Source organism: Mercenaria mercenaria, chromosome 5, assembly GCF_021730395.1.
Source record: "Mercenaria mercenaria strain notata chromosome 5, MADL_Memer_1, whole genome shotgun sequence".
Taxonomy (NCBI): domain Eukaryota; kingdom Metazoa; phylum Mollusca; class Bivalvia; order Venerida; family Veneridae; genus Mercenaria; species Mercenaria mercenaria.
The window spans coordinates 27,157,501-27,180,910 of NC_069365.1; positions in this window are offsets into that span (position 1 = coordinate 27,157,501).

The window sequence follows — 23,410 nt, forward strand, 5'->3', positions numbered from 1 at the left end:
TATTAGTCTTACACCTGAATAATGTAACCCAATATGCATACTTAGGTCTAATACCTAAAATTGTTTTCTTTATATTCATATGCATAATTACACTATTGTCTGGTTTCCTGTCTGTTTCACAAGAAAGGCACAGAAATGATGATGGTTATGGTAATGATGATGATGATTCATGATGAATATTTATGATAAAAGAATGGTAATTTATAAGTGATGTTAACTGTTTAGTGAAGCTATTTAGCGATGGTGATGAATAAATGATGTTAAATGAATGATTCTGAAGGAATTTAATAATGAATGAATGATATTGATGGATGAAGAAAAATTGATAAAACAATGATGAATGGATGATAATCGAGGTATGATGATGATGATGACTGATGTATAGTGAATAAAGATAAATGCTTATGATATATTAATGATAACTAGTGATGATGGTTACAAATGATAATTGAACAATTTTCATAATGGTTTATGGTAATGATTCCTGATAAGATTTGTGTTGTGTATTAAACATCAGACTTTGCCAAAGTTTTAACAAGGTTTTTAAAATTTGAAAATCTGATTGGAGATGTAGTTTGCTGAGTGGACGAATATATTGATAATTATCTTTGTTATTATCGAATAGATTTAAGGCAACTACTGACTAAGATTATCATCGTCATTGGTGGTATTATAATTACTCCATTGATAGTTCTAATTTCCTCAGACATACCCTCCCGTCGTTTATATGACTGAAAAATTGTTGAAAAAGACGTTAAACCCGAACACACACACTCGGACATACCCTCTGTCATTACAGACATGGAGATAGTTGAGCAGTTTATCAAACTGCTTGCATTATTTTGCAAATTATTCATTATAATAACACTTTAAACATAGACTTAATTTTTTATTGACTTTTAAAAAAAGTCTTGATTTCCAACATGGGCAAAGCTGTCAGCTACAACTAAAAATTGACCGTAACTTGTGCGAAAGAAGCTGGACTGAGCGATCAAAATAAATGTTTGGGTCCCTGACAGTGCTTGAAGAATCCATGGTCTATGAAAGTTAATTTAACATAGTTATGTACTATCACTTGCAGTTGAGGCACATGTCTTTACATGTTTATCCTAGTTATTTAGTAACCATCATCACTAAAAGTATAGTTTGGCAAATCTCAAATAAATGTTCTCAATGGATTTGAAATCTTGAATTTGCCACATTCTACCAGAGCTGACACAGTTTGGAATAAATCCTGTGATTAGAACGAACTTTTTTTCAACAGTTTGAACATCATCACTTGTGGGCCACTTAAATATACCTCGTTTATTAGTGGGAGTCATTAACCTAACAATAATTTTTCCAGTACTAGGCACTTTTTTAACAACACCAGGATACCATGTATCTTGATAGGCTACCGCCACATAGTCGTTCTCATTTACATCCTTGTTACATGGGAGCATTTCTAACAGTTGCGCGGCCTCTTCGTGATCAGAATAACTCTTTGAATCAGAGTTCTCATATTGCTGTCTCGTCTGTTTGTTACAGATATTTGCTTCTGCTTTCCTTTTTTTAGCTCACCTGAGCAATGTGAGTTTTTGTGATCGCTCAATGTCCGGCGTCTGTCTGTCGTCTGTCAACATTCAGCTTGTGTATGCAGTAGAGGCTGTATTTTTCAACTGATCTTCATGAAATTTTGTCAGAATAATTACCTTGATAATATCTACGCAAAATTCGAAAATGGGTCATCTGGGGCCAAAAACTAGGTCAAATCAAAGAAAAACCTTGTGTATGCGATGGAGGCTGTAATTTTCAATTGATCTTCATGAATTTTGGTCAGAATGATTACCTTGATAAAATCTAGGCCCAGTTCGAAAAACCTTGTGTATGCGATAGAGGCTGTATTTTTCAGTTGATCTTCATGAATTTTGGTCAGAATGATTGCCTTGATGAAATCTAGGTCAGTTTTGAATATGGGTTATCTGGGGTCAAAAACTAGGTCACTAGGTCAAATCAAAGAAAACCTTGTGTATGCAATAGGGGCTGCATTTTATACCGGATCTTCATGAAATTCAATCAGAATGTTTGTCTGGATGAAATCTAGGTCGAGTTTGAATATGGTTTATCTAGGGTCAAAAACTAGGTCACCCAGTCAGATTAAAGAAAAACCTTGTGTACGCAATAGGGGCTGCATTTTTCACTGGATATTCATAAAATTTAATCAGAATGATTGCCTTGATGAAATCTAGGTCAAGATAGAATATGGGTCATCTATGGTCAAAAACTAGGTCACTAGGTCAAATCAAAGAAAAACCTCATGTATGCAATAGAGACTGTATTTTTCAATTGATCTTCATGAAATTTGGTCAGAATGGTAGCCTTGATGAAATTAAGATCAAGATTTGAATATGGGTCATCTGGGGTCAAAATATAGGTCGCTAGGACAAATCAAAGAAAAACGTTTTGTATGTGATAGAGGCTGTATTTTCATTTGAGGTTCATGAAATTTGGTCAGAATGATTGCCTTGATCAAATCTAGGTCAAGTTCTAATGTAGGTTATCTTGGCTCAAAAACTTGGTCACTAAGTCAAATTGAAGAAAATACTTTTTTACACTTCAAGAGACCACATTTTGGGCCAATCTTAATGAAAATTGGTCAGAATATTTGTTTCCATGAAATTACTAGGTCAAACATGCTTACACTGTTACGGTGTGTTTCTCAGGTGAGCGACCTAGGGCCATCTTGGCCCTCTTGTTTACTTTTCTTAATACTTTTGTTAATCATATTGTCATGGACTGTATTTATAACTTCATCTTTCTGTTCACGATGTTTTTTTTGTAGCTCTTTTCCACCTTTTCAAGCTGATATCAGTAATGTATTACAATCCTGCTCTGGCGTTTCAGTCAGCCAATCCATCATTTTTTATCGGTTCTGCTTTATCAGCTGCATTGTTGAATGATGGTGAAGTGATGCCCTAGGTCTACGTCACTGACTGCTATCCAGACTGCCGAAGTGATGCTCACATGAAAGATTGGTCAAGTGAGCAAAACTGATTCTTTTGACGTCTTTTTCTGGCATTTCTTTACTAAACTGACTGTCGGGAAGAAAATCTACTTATTGCTTTTCAACAGTTCATCTGATTGCTTTTAAGGCCAACTTAACTGTATGAAGTAAGAGTTCCTTAAAAGCACTGTTTTCATTAATGGCAGTGAGGCTTTTTGTAAGACTCTGTTTATATGGGGCATGTGTAATTTCATAGTTGTATTTATCGCTCCAGTGATTGGTCTCCAGTATTGTTGTTGGGCATTCTTCCATCTCTTGAAGGTATTCATTTATTGAAGAAATTTCCTTGTACAATTCAAGGTATGGCACTTTGTTACCTACAACAAGATTCCAGTATGGCCCCGTCAAGTTAATGTAGAACAAACCTAAAGCTTGTACCAAGGTCATTGCAATCTCCGATTTCAGGTCTGCAAGCACAGATTTTAACAACAGATTCGGAGAAAAAATGGTCTCGAGCACTTTATCAAAGTCTTCCACAGTGGAGACAGATCTCAGCTGCTATCTTGAATAGTCCATTAGATCGATTAATTGTCTCTGTAACTGCCAATTACAGATTTAATACCCTTGGATGCACAATGAGCTTCCCACAGATCACGGACTCCATGATGGTCTCCAGCTGGTCCAAACACATAAGATGTTGTTTTGATAACGCGTTCAGCAACAGTCTTTTTGTTACCCCAGAACTTGAAACAAGCCAAATTATCCCAACTGAGTGGACCGTGCTCAGAAGACACTTGCTTTTCATGTTCTTTCAAGTCCTTGCCAAGGTATGATGGAACCCAAGAAGAACATGGGCCATACAGTGGAAACTATTTACTTTACGGAGGTCTTCTCTGTTTTCACCCAGAATTTGGTCACGCCATTCAGCTAAAAGCACACTTGCCTTTTTTTTCATTGCTTGCCCTGTCACTCATTGTGAATGCAAGCTTTGCGAAGGAATCTTTAATGTACATATCTGATTCAGTGTTTTTGTCAGTATTCGAGTTCAGGTCAGCAAGTTCATTTATGTGCTTTTGCAGTTTTGAAGTTTCATATTTCAATAGGTTAGTGTCCTTATGTGAATTCTCGAAGTCACAGTCACTTTCATTTTCCATGTGTGTTTGCACAGAAACTGACTTACACTGCGGTTCATCACTGACACTAATGTTTTAATTTTATATATAGTCTCTGCAACATTTACTGAAGACACATCTTCTTCACTCTTAGATTTAATATTCGGGGAGTGATCCCTGTTCACTGAAATTGCCGAAGTCACAGGAGGCTGAAACACACCACTCAGCAACTCTTTCACATTCTTAAAACCAGTTACCTTCTTCTTGTTTGTAAGGGTTTTTTTTCTTGTCGCAGAGTCTAGAAACTTTATATTTCATATACTTGGCAGAGGTTACTTTGAAACCAAGATCAAGCTGCAAAATGATACTGAATAAGTCATTTGATGTGTATCCAATCTTTTCTAGAAATGAATTTATTTCAAGAACAGTTCCATTTAGAAGCAGTTGCTCTGTTCTCTCTAAATCTGCCTAAGTTAGTCTGTGTTGTTCACAAGACGGCCCTGATAAAATGTCAGACATTCTGTCATCCTGAAAAAAGAACAAATATTACTTTTAAAGGTGGATAATCAGATTTTGGCCATGTAACGGATTTGTTCGAAACTTTAGCATCTGATCATTTACACTCATTTATGTTCACTTAACACATAATATAAATTAGATTTTCACTGGAGGTATTTTTAAAATTTCATTTTCCTATCCTGGTTGCCCAACCAAGATAGAGTTATTTTATCATAGGTATAAATTTGATGAACATACTTTGCCTAAGGAAATGTGTAAATATTAGACATATTGTAATATATTTGTAAAATATTTGAATTAAAAATTATGTATTTAGATGGAATTCATTAGAAACGCAAGTTTGAAAAATTATTATTACCTCCCTTTGCCTATCTTGGTTGCGCAACCAAGATAGATTGAAAATAAATGAATTCAGAAGCTACACACAGCTTTAAAACTTGCATTTTGGTTCAGATTGTTCAATAGTTGATATGTCTGTCAAATGCAAATGTAAAACTAGACATTGTATCGAAATAAAAAGAAATACCCAGCTTTTTTTTATACTTTCGTATTAAAGGGGAGTAATTACAAAATTTTATAAAAATAATAAAATATACATTTCAGATAGGAATCTAACTCTATGTAATCAGTCTTTTTGTTCCTTAAATAATTCTCTACCAGAATATACAAAAAGTAAAAAACGTCATTAAATGTTGATTAAATGTGATTGACCACCTTTAAGCAAACTCCCGACAATAAATAAATATTGACTTGACTTTTGGTAAAAAACTGGAATTAAAATACTAGGAGATTTTTTTTGCAGTGGTGGGGTACTTTTCATTTTCAAAATTTGTTATTCTGTACACTAAGTTACTTGACCAACTAAGTTTGTAGTATAGGCAAATGACGAAGAGTAATTTATTTGAGGGGAACGGGAACAGAATGTTGTTAAAAGATGAATCAAATTTATATTTTCACATTTTAAAATTCAAAAGCTGATCAAAAACAAACATGTAAACATACATGTGACAGTTGTCATGTGCCGTACCGTTCTGTAAGCGGCAGGTGAGCGTCCACAAAAAATCACATTTATTACGAAAATAAAAGCAAATGCGGTGATTATTTATTGTCATTATTTTCCCTTTTAAATATTATAAAATGTAATTCATATTTTGCCTATTTTCGATGTGCCTAGCTCAGAAAGTATTTGATATGAATTTATGAAAACTTACATGAGTCTGTATCATAATATAAACTTAAGCACCTCCTATATTTTATCTGGCTCCACCCCCCTATTTCCATAGTTATGGCCCCTGAAATAGTCAGAAATGCACATTTACACCTAAATATGTGCCTATAGCTAAAAAATATTTGATGTTAATTCATGAAACCTTGCATGAGTTTTTATCATGATGTGACCTTGCACACTTAACATTCTTCTTGAGATTTTATTGCTAATTACAGTTTTGATAATTGGCCATTGAAATAGCCAAAATAGTGGATTTTTTGTTTGTGAAGCTCATAGTTCAAAAAGTATATTGCCAAGAATAATGAATCCTTTATATAAAATGTTTGTTGAGGCTAAACCCCTTTAAGACTGCAAACATTTGAATTATTGCCCCTTATTTGTGACAAACGTACCAGTTGGGGAACACCCTGTGTGAGGTCCAAATTTTTCAAGTCAGTCTAGCAAACAATCAGGCACATGATCATATCTTTTTTTAATTTGCTGAATTTTTGAAGTATATTCTGAAGTTTTGAAAAATTAGAGTTTAATCAAAATTAACATTGTAGAAAATATTTCAGTTTGAAGGTGCAGAACTACCTTAATGCTGCGTTTACACTTAGCCATGTTGTCCACTATGTCCACGATTTAAAGAAAAGCTCAGAGCTCCACGATTTATTGCATAAATTTTGTATTACTACGCTTTCCTACACTTTCTTACGCTCTCAGTACATTTTGTTAAAAAAGTCCCATCTCAGTTTACGTAGTAGCAAGAGTTGAAACCTTGGGTAGATAAAATACATAATTTATGTATACTAGTATGTAATGAACATAATAAATAACACTTATAAATAACACTTTTTACTCAGGCATAACATATTAAGGGATTACAGCAGCTCATAGCTTTTTGATGGAAGCGCAAAGTGGTACAAAAATACTGTTGCCTTTTGTCCTTATTTATGCCCTTTGTTACACATACATGTATTGCACAATGTTTAACAAACTTCACTTGCCCGTCTTCACCTAAACTTAAACACTTAAAAAAATGACCAGTATTGGCTTTTGCATAGATCTATGCTACCAATAGCTTAACGATTCATCAGCAAGTTTTTCTCTTTTTTCTCTCTTAAATATAGCCAACTGATTATAAAATCCATTTTTATAGGCCAGTCTTTACAGGATGTATTGTAAAGTCACCAGTTTTCAGCAGTTCATATCCAGTTTTTTGCAGAATGTTTGCAGGCATAATCTCTTTCATGTTAGATGAGTATTTTTTCTCAGATATGAACCTTACTTATAAAGAATGTGTATCTATAAAATCTAGGAAGTATCTTTAGCTAACCTGAGATTGAAGTGCTTGAGGTGAGGTATTGTGACCGGTCATTGTCTGTCATCCGTCAACATGTGCTTTGTGAACACTTTAGAGGCAACAGTTGTGATCCAATCTTTATGAAACTTGGTCAGAATGTTTGTCTTGATGATCTCTAGGTCAAATTTGAATCTGGGTCATGTGTGGTCAAAGACTAGGTCACCCTGTCGGATCAAAGGAATAGCTTGTGAACACTCTAGAGGCCACAGTTCTAACTCAATCTTTATGAAATTTGACCAGAATGTTTGTCTTGATTTCAAGATCAAGTTTGAAACGGGTCATGTGGGGTCAAAAACTAGGTCACTAGGCCAGATCAAAGGAAAAGCTTGTGAACACTTTATAGGCCACAGTAAGAATGTTCGTTTGATGATCTCTAGGTCAAGTTTGAAACTGGGTCTTGTTGGGTCAAAAACAAGGTCTTTAGGCCAGATCAAAGGGAAATCTTGTTAACACTCTAGAGACCACAATTTAAGTTTGAAACTCATGAGAATTGGTCAGAATGTTTGTCTTGATAACTTCTAGATCAGGTTTGAAACTGGGTCATGTGGGGTCAAAAACTAGGTCACTAAGTCGAATAAAAAAAAAAACTTGTTAACACTCTAGAGTTGTGATTCAATCTTATGAAACTTGGTCAGACTGTTTGTCTTGATAACCTCTAGGTTAAAATTAAATCTGCTTTATGTAGGGTCAAAACTAGGCCACCCAATCAAATCAAATGAAAAACTTTTGAACATTCTAGAGGCCCTAGTTGTAACTTAATCTTTTTGAAGTTTGGTCAGAATGGTTGTCTAGATGATTTCTAGGTCAAGTTTGAATCTGGGTCATGTGGGGTCAAAAACTAAGTCATCCAGTCATATGAAAGGAAAAGCTTGATAACACTCCAGAGGCCACGGTTATGACCCTATCTTCATGAAACATGGTCAAAATGATGATCTTGGTGATTTTTAGATCAAGTTTGAATCCGGATTATCTGGGGTTAAAAAGTAGGTCACCAGGTCAAATCAAAGAATAAGCTTATTTACACCCTCGGGGGCACAATTTTTATACTATCTTCATAAAACTTAGAATGTTTGTTACCATGAAGTCTTGGATGATTTCAAATCTGGGTCATGTGGGGTCAGAAACTAGGTCACTAGGTCAAATCAAAGGAAAATCTTGTAAACACTCTAGAGGCCACATTTTGGCTCCAATATTCTCCAAACTTTGTCAGAATATTTGCGAGCGACCCAGGGCCATCTTGGCCCTCTTGTTGGAACTACAATGTCCCTTTGTCAAAATTACTGAAATTAAAAGTGCCCTCTTGGTTATTAAGATGAGTTTTTGCCAACTTACATCAGGTTTGCTGTTGTTGTTTTTTTTTTTTTCAATTAAAGTATAGTAGTCGCAACTTGACCGCGATGGTTACCTTAGGCTGATTATTCATATCGATTATTTCATTGTAGAAATATGGGATGCTTAGGGTTTTTGTCAATTTTAAATTTATGAATGCAAAGAGCTGAAGCGTTTTATGTACACCCCTTTTCAATAATAGGTTGTATCTAATTATGTATTATAATACAAAGGTCAACCATCGGGGTCAAGTTGCGTCCACTATATGCATGTTTGGTTGGGATTTCAGAAAAAAGCAAGACTTAGTGAGGTCGCATCAGATACCAAAAAGAAAAAAATTAAATGTCTGAATTGATTTCAGTTTTGCATTGCAAATTCTACAGCAGCTATGAAAAAGTGCTTTTAATTTGTTTATCCATTTTTCCCAGTTCAAACAATTAACAATGCTATTTTCCTGCACTGGATTTGGTGGCATTCCCAAACATTATCCAAAAAGGCCTGCTTCGGAACTTCAGAATAGCTAAATTTCTTACTCTGCTATTTTTTGCTTGAATATGAAGTATTTTTTTTTTACAAAGAGGTTTATAGGTCACAGGCGTCAGTGTTTTAACATAGAATTACATATGAAATCATTTTACTTTTTCAAAATACAGACGCAGCATAATTATAATTATTGATGGTCACCTTTCAGATTAATGAACCTGCTAAAACTGGACTTTTTTAAGGGAAGCAAATGGAAATTTTTTTGAAATCATTTTCTGAAAATTATGCTCAATGATTTTGCATTAGATAATAAAAATAGACTAAAACATAGGTTTTGAAAGATGACCATTGTTACTGTTTGGATACAAACTATCCTTTGCTCATGTTTTAATTTGCAATTTTCCATAATTATATACATGTAATACAGTTTATAATCCACAGTAGAAATGTGTTACATTATGATTTACAAAGCAAAGTTGTCAAGGTGTAGCTCACATAAGAGTTGGGAGACATGAACATGCATATCCCTATAGAAAGCAATTGAAGTGGTGGTAATTTTTGTTGTGGTCACTGTTGTGTCTTTCAGCATTGTAAAGCCTGTCTTGCTGAAGGGTTTGAATGTGCTTTCCATGTTGAGTAGATCATTTATGACCACTGAGATCACTGTGTCTTGATAAATTACAGTGTGTGCTTGTCAAAGTTACTTCGAGGCATTGGTTGAGAGGGCTAGGGCGCTTTCCTGGAGTGAAGGCCCTGGGTTCGATTCCTTGTCACTCCCATTGCAGTGTATCTTTGGACTAAGCACTTTATCATGAAGAGTCCACCTAGCTGTAAATGGGTACCAGCAGACTGCTGGGCGCAAGGTAAAAACTTACCTTTCCTTGGTGATGCTACAAAATCTACTTTGCTTTTGTAAATCAGAGTGTAATGATCATATTATACTGTAGGAACAAAATTTTAATTTCGTCAGATAAATAACTTGGATATCATCAAAGGGTAGTTAGTGTCAACAGACAAGACGTTTACAAGTGACAGGAACTTTTTCTAGAGCTCTACGATGGCACCTACTTAAAATGGGCATACACACTGAAGATGTGTCTCCTCAGAACTCTGGAAGGTTGGATTAGTTGGGTATTTAATAAGACTGACAGACAGCCTGACAGACTGAGTGATCTTGGAAAATGTGATTGTGAAAATGGTGATTGAAGGGTTGTGAGTTAACTTGTAAGGATGAGGGCATGATATCTGGTGGAATGGGCCAGGGGGATCATGGGAGCATTGATTTTCAGGGATAGTTATCATAACACTAGTTATAAGCAAATGGAGCTGGAGGAGGAAAGCATTGTTAATTAGTTTTGGGGAAAATAAGGATCTTGAATGCATTTGCTGAAAAGTTGTAAAACCTGATGATGATGGTGATGAGATATTTTGATACTTAATTTTTGTTGCTCAATCAAATGTCCACCTTTTTGTACATATCTGCTGTTTTGAATTTTTGCTAGTTGCATGACATGTCAGTTTTTATTTTGTTTTTGTTTTTTTTCTTCATCTTTATTTTTGTATGTTTACATAAAAAACATGGGACATTGTTAAGAGAACAAAAGCTTTTGAACAGTAAACCTTAACAAGGGAAAGAAAAGGAAGTTTGAAAAATTTTACCTGAAACACATTTTAAGTGTGGATTAAACTTTTTAAGCCAGAAAATGTGTATCTATATTCATTTTATCTTTAAGGTCTTTTTTCCCTAATAGGAGTTGGGGAATGGGTTCAAAATTTGGTCCTAAAACATGTCAAAATGGGGGCTCTGCATAAAATTTGCTTCATTGATGATTTCTGAACATTTCTGCTTTATTAACCCTTAGCCTGCTGCAGGCGAATTTAACAGCCTTTGGAACCAGATCAGACGCCAATTAAATCGGCGTCTGATCAGGTTCCAAGCTGTTTGGTACTCTGACAATATTTATTCCATTTTTGGAGCAAATTGAATGAACTTTACAATTTTAGCAGACGACATTTCCAGCAGACGACAATTTATCTAGCATGCTAAAGGTTAAGGAATCCGAATATACCTTGTATCAAAGTAACAACAATAATGTGAGGTTTTGGATACTGTTTTCATACACAACATTCTTCTTATATGTTTATGCCTATGAAAAGTATTTCTGGACTGTGTGCCGTATGGTACCCACAAGATTTGTCTGCTCTCTTGAGCAGTTTTTATCCAGAGTTGACTAAACTTAGAATGTTAATAGTTATAATATCTTGGTCAAGTTTAATAATCAGGTAGATCCTCTAAATGTCTCTAGAGTTACAGCCCTTAAATTCCTCAAAATTATAAAGAATAGACAGTGACTGCTCAGGTACATGGGTATTTATTTACATATATACTTATGAAGATTAAATCTAGGTGAAGTTAATGACTAGCCAGATCAGATTTGTGTCTCCAGAGTTACGGCCATTGAATTCATCAGAATTTTGAACAAAGGTTTTCTGTGATGGGCATAAATTGTGGTAGTTTAATTGGCATCCTTGTTAATAGATTTATGTACTTCACTTGAATTTCATAATGTGCTATACAGTGCATATTTCTATATTGTATATTAATGCATTACAGTGCATATTTCTATTAAATATACACTTAGTATACAATGTGCATATTTTTATATGCTTCATTTCCTTGTACATTAAAACAGTCAATATTTCACATTACATAGTGCATTTTCTATAAATGTTTCATCCCCTTGTATACCAATGCAGGGCCTCCTCTGCCATTCACCAATGTAGCCAAATGCTACAAATTCAAAGAACTGGCTACAGAATTTTGAAGGTGGCAACAAGAATTTTATCAAAATGTGGCCAGATTTCAGCAATTCAGCTTCAGTTTGGCAATTTCTCTCAAAAAGTGACCATGTTTTCATTCGACACTGAATAATTCTATATATGCTTCAGGTCCTTGCATACCCATGTTTTACATGCTGGCAACTTGTATCACTTTGCCTTCCTATGTATAAATAATTATAATGCGCTCTACAGTCTAACCTGTCTTAAGCAGCCAGCCAAGGGAAGCAGATAATTTGGCCGCTTAAGCCAGGTGACCGCTGATCGGAGGTGCAGCCAGTATTTGTATTTTTTCAGACTTCTGACCAGTATATAGCCTTTAGGCCCATTTCTTTTTGGGTTTTCCAATATTATTTTACCAGGATACGATGACGTGCATTTGCCTTCGCAATACGAATGGTATTCTTAGCAATCTAAAACTCCGGCGTGGTTTTTTTACTATAAAAATTGTTACAGACAATTTTCCAACTTCAAAACAAGTTTGTTTACAATTTTCGCCATTTTGGTAAGGGAAGCTACTCTCGGCGCTTATTGTCTACGCTTAATCTAAGATTGCCGTTACGTTCCGTAAAAGATAGAGTGTTTTTTGTTTTTTTCAAACAATTAATTTCGTATAAATTTAATAGTATTTTGATGACAGAAGTATAAAAAATCACAAATATTATGCTAATAATTAGTTATCGAGTATTATCCTTAACCGAGGTAAAACTGTGAACAACAAATTTGACACGAGGTGACACGTTAATTGCCGATAATTACTGGCCATTTGATCATAACAAAAGGGGATTACACCTTTGGTTATCAGTTTTAATTGAGAAGCTCATGTCATTTTGTCGTTCTTGTGGTGAAGTCACGCGAAACTTAACAACCACGTGTTTCTCAAAATCAGGTATCTTCGGCGATTATGGCCTAAAAATAATTGGTTTTGGAAGAAAAATGGCCGCTGAAAGGGGTAAAATACGGCGGTCGGGAGGCAATTTCGGTGGCCGCTGGCCGCGGACGGCAGGTGGCCGCTGAATAAAGTGATAAAATAGAGGAAAATCCGTCGGGGGCGTCATAAAATGGCCGCTGAACGGAGGTGACCGCTGATCGGAGGTGACCGTTAGTACAGGTTAGACTGTATATATGAAATTGTTACATTTGTAAATTTATTTCTACCTGGCTTCAGCTCAAATATCAAATGAGTTTAGTTTCAGAATTGAATTTTTTTGATGTGTTTATTGAAGTTATATAATGCAAGCCTCTGATGAGTATAATTATGCTGTCAATTCAACAAGTTCAATAAATTCAGTATTGAAACTTAACACTTATCACATGCAAACACCAAACATCCTATTTTGACTCTACTGTAAAAGAAGAAGACTTTACCAGTAATTCTGCTTCTCAGTCCTGTGCTGAGAGAGTTCCGTTCTCAGCTTGATGAATAATACATGTACGAGGGGTGCTGGGAAAGTTTCAGGACAAGTAACATTCTTATTTTTTTAATATTTCTACACAATTCTTTAAACATACATAGCTCCATATATCTTTTACTCACATTCTCGGAAGCAAATTTACGAAACTAAAATTAACAGGCTAATTATTATTACCATAGCAGTGTTAGGTAAATGGGAGCTGGGCAACTAAATGTATAAATAATTGCAGAAAAGTCTATATTGTAATGTCGGACACAATACATGTGTCGGATTTTCTGGAAATATTCCCCAGAGTACTTTACACACCTCTCATGTCTGTGAACCCAAGATTTAAAGCAGCAGTTGAAGTTTTCTTTTGGTATTCTCCTGATACTCTCCTGAACGACTGTTGGCAAGTCTTCGACGTCATGGAAATGTGAGCCTTTCAATTTGTTCTTGATGGAGGAGCTTGTTGGCAAATTCTATCTTCACCATGACAACGCAAAACCCCATATGTCTGTTATTACCAAGACAACACTAGCTGGGCTAGATATTTAAACTATACCACATCCCCCCGTACTCTCCAGACCTAGCACTATGTGACTTTTGGCTTTTCCCCACCATCAGGAACGAATTGAGAGGCTCACATTTCAATGACGTCAAAGACCTGCCGATGGTTGTTTGGGAGTGTAAACAGAAAACTTCAACAGCCTGAACCTGGGAAAACCATTGCCGATCAAGAACTTGAGAACCACTTGACCCAGAATGTTGAAACTTCATATGATGATTGCACATGCAGATTAGATGACCACTATTGATTTTGGTGTCACTCTTATCAAAGGTCAGGGTCACAAGGTCCAGAACATGGAAATCCATTTCAAATCCGTAACTTGAGACCAGTTTGACCTAGAACGTTTAAACTTCATAGGGTGATAGGGCTTACAGAGTAGATGACCACTATTGTTTTTGGGGTCACTTCTTCAAAGGTCAGTCACAGGGGTCATCCGTCCCCGTCATTGTGACTTTCAATCAATAACTGCATGGAGAACCATTTGACCTAGGACCTTCAAACTTCATTGGATGATAGAGCTGACATAATGGCATGTCTGTATATTACCTATACTCCTTACATGGCATCTACCATTATCATCATTCTGTTGGTTTTTTCTGAAATGACTACTTCAATTTAAAACCCATGCTGCTTGAAACTTATATTTGCAGTGTACTGAAATGGCCACTCCTATCCAACACCTATACCACTTGCATGACATTAATATCTTCCACATGTATTTTACTTTCCCAGTTTATTTCTTGCATACCTTGTTGGAGTTTATGCCTTCAGCAATTCTGACAAAACTCACACTACCTCCTCAGATTGAACGATAACTCTCATGAATGCTGAAAATGATGTCAAAACAAATGTACTTTTATTAATGCTACTATTAGAAAACAGTGCTTTATTTTTAGCTCACCTGAGCACAAAGTGCTCAAGGTGAGCTTTTGTGATCGCCCTGTGTCTGTCGTCGTCCGTCCGTCCGTCATCAACAATTTGACTGTTAACACTCTAGAGGTCACAATTTTGGCCTAATCTTAATGAAACTGGGTCAGAATGTTACCCTCATAAAAATCTTGGATGAGTTTGATATTGGGCCATCTGGGATCAAAAACTAGGTCACCAGGTCAAATCAAAGGAAAAGCTTGTTAACACTCTAGAGGTCACAATTTTGGCCCAATCTTAATGAAACTTAGTCAGAATGTTACCCTCAAATAAATCTTGGATGAGTTTGATATTGGGTCATCTGGGATCAAAAACTAGGTCACCAGGTCAAATCAAAGGAAAAGCTTGTTAACACTCTAGAGGTCACAATTTTGGCCCAATCTTAATGAAACTTGGTCAGAATGTTACCTTTAATAAAATCTTAGATGATTTTGATATTGGGTCATCTGGGGTCAAAAACTAGGTCACCAGGTCAAATCAAAGGAAAAGCTTGTTAACACTGTAGAGGCCACATTTATAATTGTATCTTCATGAAACTTGGTCAGAATGTTACTCATGATGACCTCAAAGTCCAGTTTGAATCTAGGTTATGTAGGATCAAAAACTAGGTCACCAGGTCAAATCAAAGGAAAAGCTAGTTAACACTCTAGAGGCCACATTTATGACCATATCTTAATGAAACTTGGTCAGAATGTTTATCTTGATGATCTATAGGTCATGTTCAAATCTGGGTCAGGTTTGATCAAAAACTAGGTCACCGGGTCAAATCAAAGGAAAAGCTTGTTAACACTCTTGGGGTCACATTTATGACTGTATCTTTATGAATCTTAGTCAGAATGTTAATCTTGATGATCTTTAGGTCAAGTTTGAATCTGGGTTATGTGGGGTCAAAAACTAGGTCACTGGGTCAGATCAAAGGAAAAACTTGTTAACATTCTAGAGGCCACATTTTTGACTGTATCTTCATGAAACTTGGTCAGAATGTTACTCATGATGATCTTAAAGTCCAGTTTGAATCTGGGTCATGTAGGGTCAAAAACTAGGCCACCAGGTCAAATCAAAGGAAAAGCTATTTAACACTCTAGAGGCCACACTTATGACCATATCTTAATGAAACTTGGTCAGAATGTTAATTTTGATGATCTATAGGTCATGTTTAAATCTGAGTCAGGTGGGGTCAAAAACTAGGTCACCTGGTCAAATCAAAGGAAAAGCTTGTTAACACTCTAGAGGCCACATTTATGACTGTATCTTTATGAAACTTAGTCAGAATGTTAATCTTGATAATCTTTAGGTCAAGTTCAAATCTTGGTCATGTGGGGTCAAAAACTAGGTCACCGGGTCAAATCGAAGGAAAAGCTTGTTAACACTCTAGAGGCCACATTTATGACTTATCTTCATGAAACTTAGTCAGAATGTTAATCTTGATGATCTTTAGATCAAGTTCGAATCTGTGTCATATGAGGTCAAAAACTAGGTCACCAGGTCAGATCAAAGGAAAAGTTAGTTAACACTTTAGAGGCGACATTTTTGACCATATCTTAATGAAACTATCTTGATGATCTTTAGGTCAATAGGTCAGGTGAGCGATACAGGGCCTTCATGGCCCTCTTGTTTTTCTTATATTTGTAGAATACAGTATGCAAGGAAAAGAATCTTTCACCTGTTGTAGATGCAGATGGCAATATCCAGCTCTTGGGTAACTGTTTTGGGGGTTAAACTGGACAAAGCTTCGTTACTGCCTGAACAGTTACCCATGAGCCAGATATTACCATCTGTATTTACAACTGGTGAAAGACTCTTATTTTACTTTTCTTGCTGCATCTACGTCATTTCCATTTTTACAAATACAGTCTTTGCTGTACTATGTCCAATATATTTCATGTCTGGTCTACTTTTTATGCCAATCCATGTAGTACTGATATGGCCATGCAGGGTGTCTGCTAGGATTTTAAAAGTTGGAGCCACCAGTTTAGCCACTTCAAAATTTTGGAGCCAATCTATTTTTTTAAGCCGTGGTCAGTTTTGTATGCTTAAAGATGGGGTATATATATAAAATAAACAACATAACACTTGTCACACTTACTATCTATTTAATGTCATATATTTTTATGTTTTTTTATTTCTTATAACAATAACAATAAATAGCAATTTTAAGTCTATATATCAAGTTAGCATTTATTCACAAAACAGTCTCATATCCATCATATCTCAAGGATATCTGATGTCCGTATATGTCCACATGTCCATATACACTTATGCCAGGATCCTCCTGGACTTGACAGACTTCCACTTGGAGAATGCTGCCCCAAAATCAAACTTCTCAACAGGGGGACCATGGATAGAAATCCGCATCAAGTTGTCCAAAGCGGACATTGCCAAAGAGTTTCTTAGGCAAGTCTTGATGAGATTTTGCTTACTGAACCCCCGCTCGCACTCTGCAGTGGAGACAGGGGTCACAAGTAACCTCCGAGCTGCTTCAGCTGCAGCTTGATACACATCCTTGTGCCTGAGAGCAAGATTGGCTAAGTCTTTGGTATTTTTGACCAATAGATTGCCTTGGTCAACCATGGCATGGCTAAACTGCAGAAAATTGGACAAATCGCAGCCAAGATAGCACTGTCCTCATTATCAGAAAAGCAATGTTCAAACTTTTGACCATGCCCGTGACAAAATTGTCACAGGCCTTGACTGCCTCAGTCCTTTGTCACTGTCTCTGATAGTGTGACCTCCAATCTCAAAAGTGACCAAACCATAATTGTCTAGTGATGGTTCATCAGGGACCTGACGGAGGAACTCAAGAGATGTGTTCACCATTCCTCTGAGATCCTAACTCATTGACACGGTCAATGGTAGACTGGAGTAAGGGAATGACCTCTGTAAAATCTAAATCCTGCTTCTGGTACATCTTTGACAGAAAGCAGAGGGGCTTAAGGACATCAGCAAGGAAGTGGACAACATACAAGATCTTGTAGCAAGTGATGGATTTGTGCATGGACAAAGCCTTGTCAGACCTTTCCTCAAGGAAGACTGAGACCAGACTAGAGTAGTTTCCCACCATAGTGGAAACTGACCCCTCAAAGCTTAGCCACCTAGTATGAAAGACCTCTTTGAACTTTGGACTTTGACCAGGAGTAATAGCTTGGATGGACTCAAGCATGGCCATATTCTTGGGGGAATGGTGAAAATACTTGTAAACAGAGTTCAAAATCTCCTGAACCTTACACAAATAAGGAATAGCATCAGCCCCATCACAACAACTCATTGCAAGCCTATGGGCAATGCACTGAGTAGCCAACACACTCGCAACCTTCTCCTTCAACCTTGTAATCACACCAGACTTGTGACCTACCATAACAGCTGCACCATCGGTGCTAACCCCACAAAGATTTGACAAATCAATACCTTTGGCCTCAAGCATGTTTTTGACTTTTGCAAAGATAGACTCTGCATTGGCACGGGCAAGGGAGTCGATGCCAAAGAAGTTAGTGTTTGGTGCAACATATCCAAGACAATCGGACTCTAGGACTCTGACATACATAATAATGTTCTGTTTTACACTAATATCAGTTGACTCGTTGAACATCAAGCTAAACTTCCCACTAGCCTTGACCTTATCAACCCTGCTGTCCTCTAAGACAGATTCGATAGACTGTTGCATTTCAACAACGCTGGTCGAGTGTTCATACGTAGTGTGACCATCCACTCTAAGATCAGAAAGTTCAGAGACACCCTGTTAATAGATAAGAAGTGACTGTAGAAGTAATAGTCTATTACGTGATTATGCACTAAACTTGTATGCAATGTTGACTTTCCCATATACCTTACTGAGTTCCAATAAATGTAGAATACTTGTGAAAGCATGCTCACCATCGGCATACCAATTAGACCATTTCCTTTATAGAAGTGTCTTCATGGGCTTGTTGACTGCAACACCTAACGGCTGCAGAATTGATGTCATACTGCCTGGAATGATGGTAAGCGTTGTTCTGTACTCTGATGACAACTTCTGTTTGCTGTCTTCTAAATGATGAGCTTGAAAAGCGTCCAACACAAGAAGCGATTTTTCGTCATCCCACCCGGTCTCCTCCCCCAAACAGTTGTTATCCAGTCATGGACAAGAGTCTGGTCCATCCATCCCTTTTCCTGGCAAGGAACGATGATACCCTTTGGCCATTTTGCAGACTTAGGTAGGGTCTTCGTCTTAAGCACAATGCAGTTGCTAATGGTCTGTAGGGTACTGTCCATCTGATATAACTGAAATAATTGGGCATAAAAACGAAACAAATGGGCATAAAAACGAAACAAACTATGTGGTTTTTGTTGTTTAAAACATGTTTAAAAACTTAATACAATATTTTCAAGTAATTTTGTATTGCACATGTAGGGATACTCCAATGATTTGTAAATTGTTGGAATCCTCGGGTCACTCATAAGGCCTAAAAGAAATAATTCTTTGTTTCCAGTAACATGCTCAAAAAAATTAGGGTAGGTAGGTCGGAAATTTTTTTTTTTTTGGAAATTTTTTTTATTAAGGGAGACTTTTCAGAAATTATTTTTTTGTCAAAAAATGATTACAAATAAGGGGGTTATGCCTTTAGAGCATCAGTAAGTTGATTTCTAACATCACTGGCCATGTTTAAAGCATAAAAAGTGCAGTTTTGCATGTTTTTGTTAAAAAATTCAAAAAAATATTCTCCAAGGCCATAAAAACATTTAGGGTCGGGCCAAAAATTTAGGGTAGGTCGGGATACCGGAAACAAACAATTTTTTTTTTTACGCCTAAGAGAGCTCATGTCTTCATATTGAACTAATTCTAATATTTTATTTTCTTGAACTGTCACTCCATGCTCACGGCCAGTTGCTAAACTAATACTAGTTTGTCTTTTTTTCTGCTGCAGCATGACTGTGTAGTTAATTATTCACATAAATATTTCCTTATGTTGTCAATGAGTCTGTGGTGTAGGGGATACAATCACAGACTTGAAATCTCTGTAACCTCTCATTGACGGAGGGTTGTGGGTTCAAGCACGGCTACTGATCACGACTTTCAATATGAAAAAGTAAGCAGTTACTAATAGACTTTTGTGTGTAGCAGGCCTACTGGTTGGTTAACTGGTATAACTGGAAAAAGTTAATGAAAATGGTCGTAAAACCGAGCCAGATACATCAAACAAGTATCATGTTAATTGAGAGGAAATAACTGTAAAACATGAGGTTGATGTTATGTGTGCCACCTCGCTATACATTATGTTCCTAAAAAGTGTGTGTTCGAGCCTCACTCGTAGCATTGAATTCTTCATGTGAGGAAGCCATCCAGCTGGCTTAAGGAAGATTGGAGGTTCTACCCAGATGCCCACTCGTGAAAAAATAATGCATGGAGGGGCACCTGGGGTCTTCCTCCACCATCAAAGCTTGAAAGTCACCATATGACCTATAATTGTGTTGGTGCAACGTTAAACCCAACAAAATAAAATAAATAAAACAAAGGAATTATACGATATTTTGGGACAACCCACGTAATATGTGCTGTATTAATGAAAAGATGTCTGAAACTTACGGTGTCAGAGTGGTGTAAGGCACCATAGTGTACTTTGCATTGCCAGATTAACAATTGGCGTAATTATTAAACTGTTTCTTAAAGACTTCTTAGCAGAAATAGTAGTTTTTATCATTTAAAACACTCATTTATAATTTACTGCCGATAGCTTAGTGGATTAGCGCCGGCTTTTTGTTGTCTCAAAGGTCACAAAACGAAGTTTGAGGTGGGGGTATAACAAGTGAGCTTGGCGGGCGGTCCGTTGGTTTTTGTGGTTTCCAGATGAAAGGCTTGACCGATTTGAATAATTTTTGGTACACAGGTGTAACATCAGAAAATACAGGTCAGGTTCGAATTTGGGGTCAATAGGTCAAAGGTCAAGGTCACAGTGACCCTGAACAGTTAAACAGTTTCCGGATGATAACTTGAGAACGCTTGGGCCTATGATCATATATGTTCGTACACTGGTGTAACATCATGAAATACAGGTCAAGTTCGACTTTGGGGTCTGTAGGTCAAGGTCACAGTGACTCGGAACAATTAAATGGTTTCCGGATGATAACTTGAGAACACTTGGGCCTAGGATCTTAAATTACACTGGTGTAACATGATTAAATACAGGTCATGTTTTACTTTGAGGTTAGTAGGTCAAAGGTCAAGGTCACAGTAACACGAAACAGTTAAACGGTTTCCGGATGATAACTTGAGAACGTTTGGGCCTAGGATGATGAAAATTGATAGCGAGGTTGGTTTTGACCAGCAAATGACCCCTAATGATTTTGAGGTCAGCAGGTCACAGGTCAAGGTCACAGTGATCTGGAACACTTGAACGATTTTCGGACAAGAACTTCACAACGCTTGGGACTAGGATCACGAAATTTAATAGGGAGGTTGGTCATGACCAGTAGATGACCCGTAATTATTTTTGGTTCCAAAGGTCATTTAAACCCTTTCTGGACAATAACTTGAGAAAGCTTGGGCTGAGGATCTGAAACTTCATAGGGAGGTTGATCATGACCAGCAGATGACCTCTATTGATTTTGAGGTCAGTAGGTCAAAGGTCAAGCAAGTGCAGTTCATTGGCTTAGTTCTGTGACAAGGCCATATTGTGGGGGTATAATTCGTCACTCCAGTGACAACTCTAGTTTGTATTGTTAAAATCCCATGTACCCTTCATTCAGCATTTTTACTGTTTTCCCAATATTTATAATGTCACTTGACAAACATTAAAAGTCATCATGAAAACATTTCTTACTGTCATATATAAAGTCAAATAACTCTTTATAACTCGCTTGTACTTTTACTGTTACTATTTTTTCCCAGTATTATGTCACTTGACAAACATTAAAAGTCATCATGAAAACATTTCTTACTGTCATATATCAGGGCAAATAACTCTCTATATAACTCGCTTGTACTTTTACTGTTTTGCCAATATTATGTCACCTGACAAACGTTAAAAGTCATCATGAAAACATTTCTAATGTGGTTCAGTGGTTCGGCTTTTCCTCGGGTAACAGTATTTTCCTCTGATTGTTGTTTTTATTGTTATCCTTAAAACTATATGATATTTATATACAGAAAAGTAATGTAAGCTCAAATCTAAGGACGAGACTCTTTAACTTAACTTTAACTTTGATGTTGGTAAAATATATTTTATAAAGAAGCAAAGTTAATGACTATTTTCTCAACAAATTGACATGGCCCTTAAAAGGGCCATTTTTTAGCTCACCTGAGCCAAAGGCTCATGGTGAGGTTTTGTGACCGCTCGATGTCTGTCGTCCGTCGTCAGTCGTGCGCCGTCCGTCCGTCAACATTTTCTAAAAAAATCTTCTTCTTGAAAACCACTGGGCAGAATTAAACAAAACTTCACAGGAATGATCCTTGGGTGGCCCCCTTTCAAAATTGTTCAAAGAATTGAATTCCATGCAGAACTCTGGTTGCCATGGCAACCGAAAGGAAAAACTTTAAAAATCTTCTTGTCCAAAACGACAGGGCCTAGGGCTTTGATATCTGGTGTGTAGCATCATCTAGTGGTCCTCTACCAAAATTATTCAAATTATCCCCCTAGGGTCAAATATGGCCCCACCCCGGGGTCTTACATAGACTTATATAGGAAAAAAAGTTTAAAAATCTTCTTCTCTGAAACCACAACACTTAGACCTTTGATATTTGGTTTGTAGCATTGTCTTATGGTCCTCAACCAGAATTACCCCTTGGGTGAAAAGAGGCCTTGCCCTGGGGGTCCAAGTTTTATATAGACTTATATAGGAAAAAGCTTTAAAAATCTTCTTGTCTGAAACCATACAACCTAGGCTTTTGATATTTGGTATGATGCATTGTCTAGTAGTCCTTTACCAAAATTATTCAAATTATGCCCCTGGGAATAAAAAAAGGCCCTGCCCTGGGGTCACTTAGTTATTATGTGAGTTATATAGGAAAAATACTTTAAAGAATCATCTGATCCTATTTCCAAGACTGTTTAATTATAATTACCTGATGACCCAAGTAATATGATGTCACTTGACTGTGACCTTGGCCTACTGACCTACTTTCTTGTTTTTTAAGATACAGCCTTGAAATTTTGATGACATACAGTTTTGCACACAAATCGTAAAACTGAATTTCATTGACCATGTATGTGACCTACTGACTTTCATAATATTTTAGCATCAGTTTGACATTTGAAACATGTAGCTCATATTACTCAGGTGAGCGATCCAGGGTCATCATGACCCTCTTGTTTACTTAAAGACAGAAGCCTATCCCCTACAAATTTAACACACTGTAGAACAGTGCCTGGTTTCCTTTTGGTGTCAGATGTACACCGTCACGACCATATAGTTGCAAGGGAAATCGAGGCCCATCCTCTCAGAGTTTCTTTCACCTTCGCCAAGGACTCTTTGTGCCAAATCTTTTCATCAGAGGTGTATTGAGTGCTGTCCCTTTCCAAGCTCTGCTCCCACAGGGGAACCTCGGTGACGATTATTCTCTTGGTGCCATGCTGTAGAAGTTGCTGCCGAATTGTCAGTATGTTCGTCACTACTATGGTTGGTAAATGGAGAGAAGAAGCCAGATCATTTTCGCCAACATGCAGAATTGCAACTTATGGTTTCTTATTGGTTGCTTTTCGAAGTAGTCA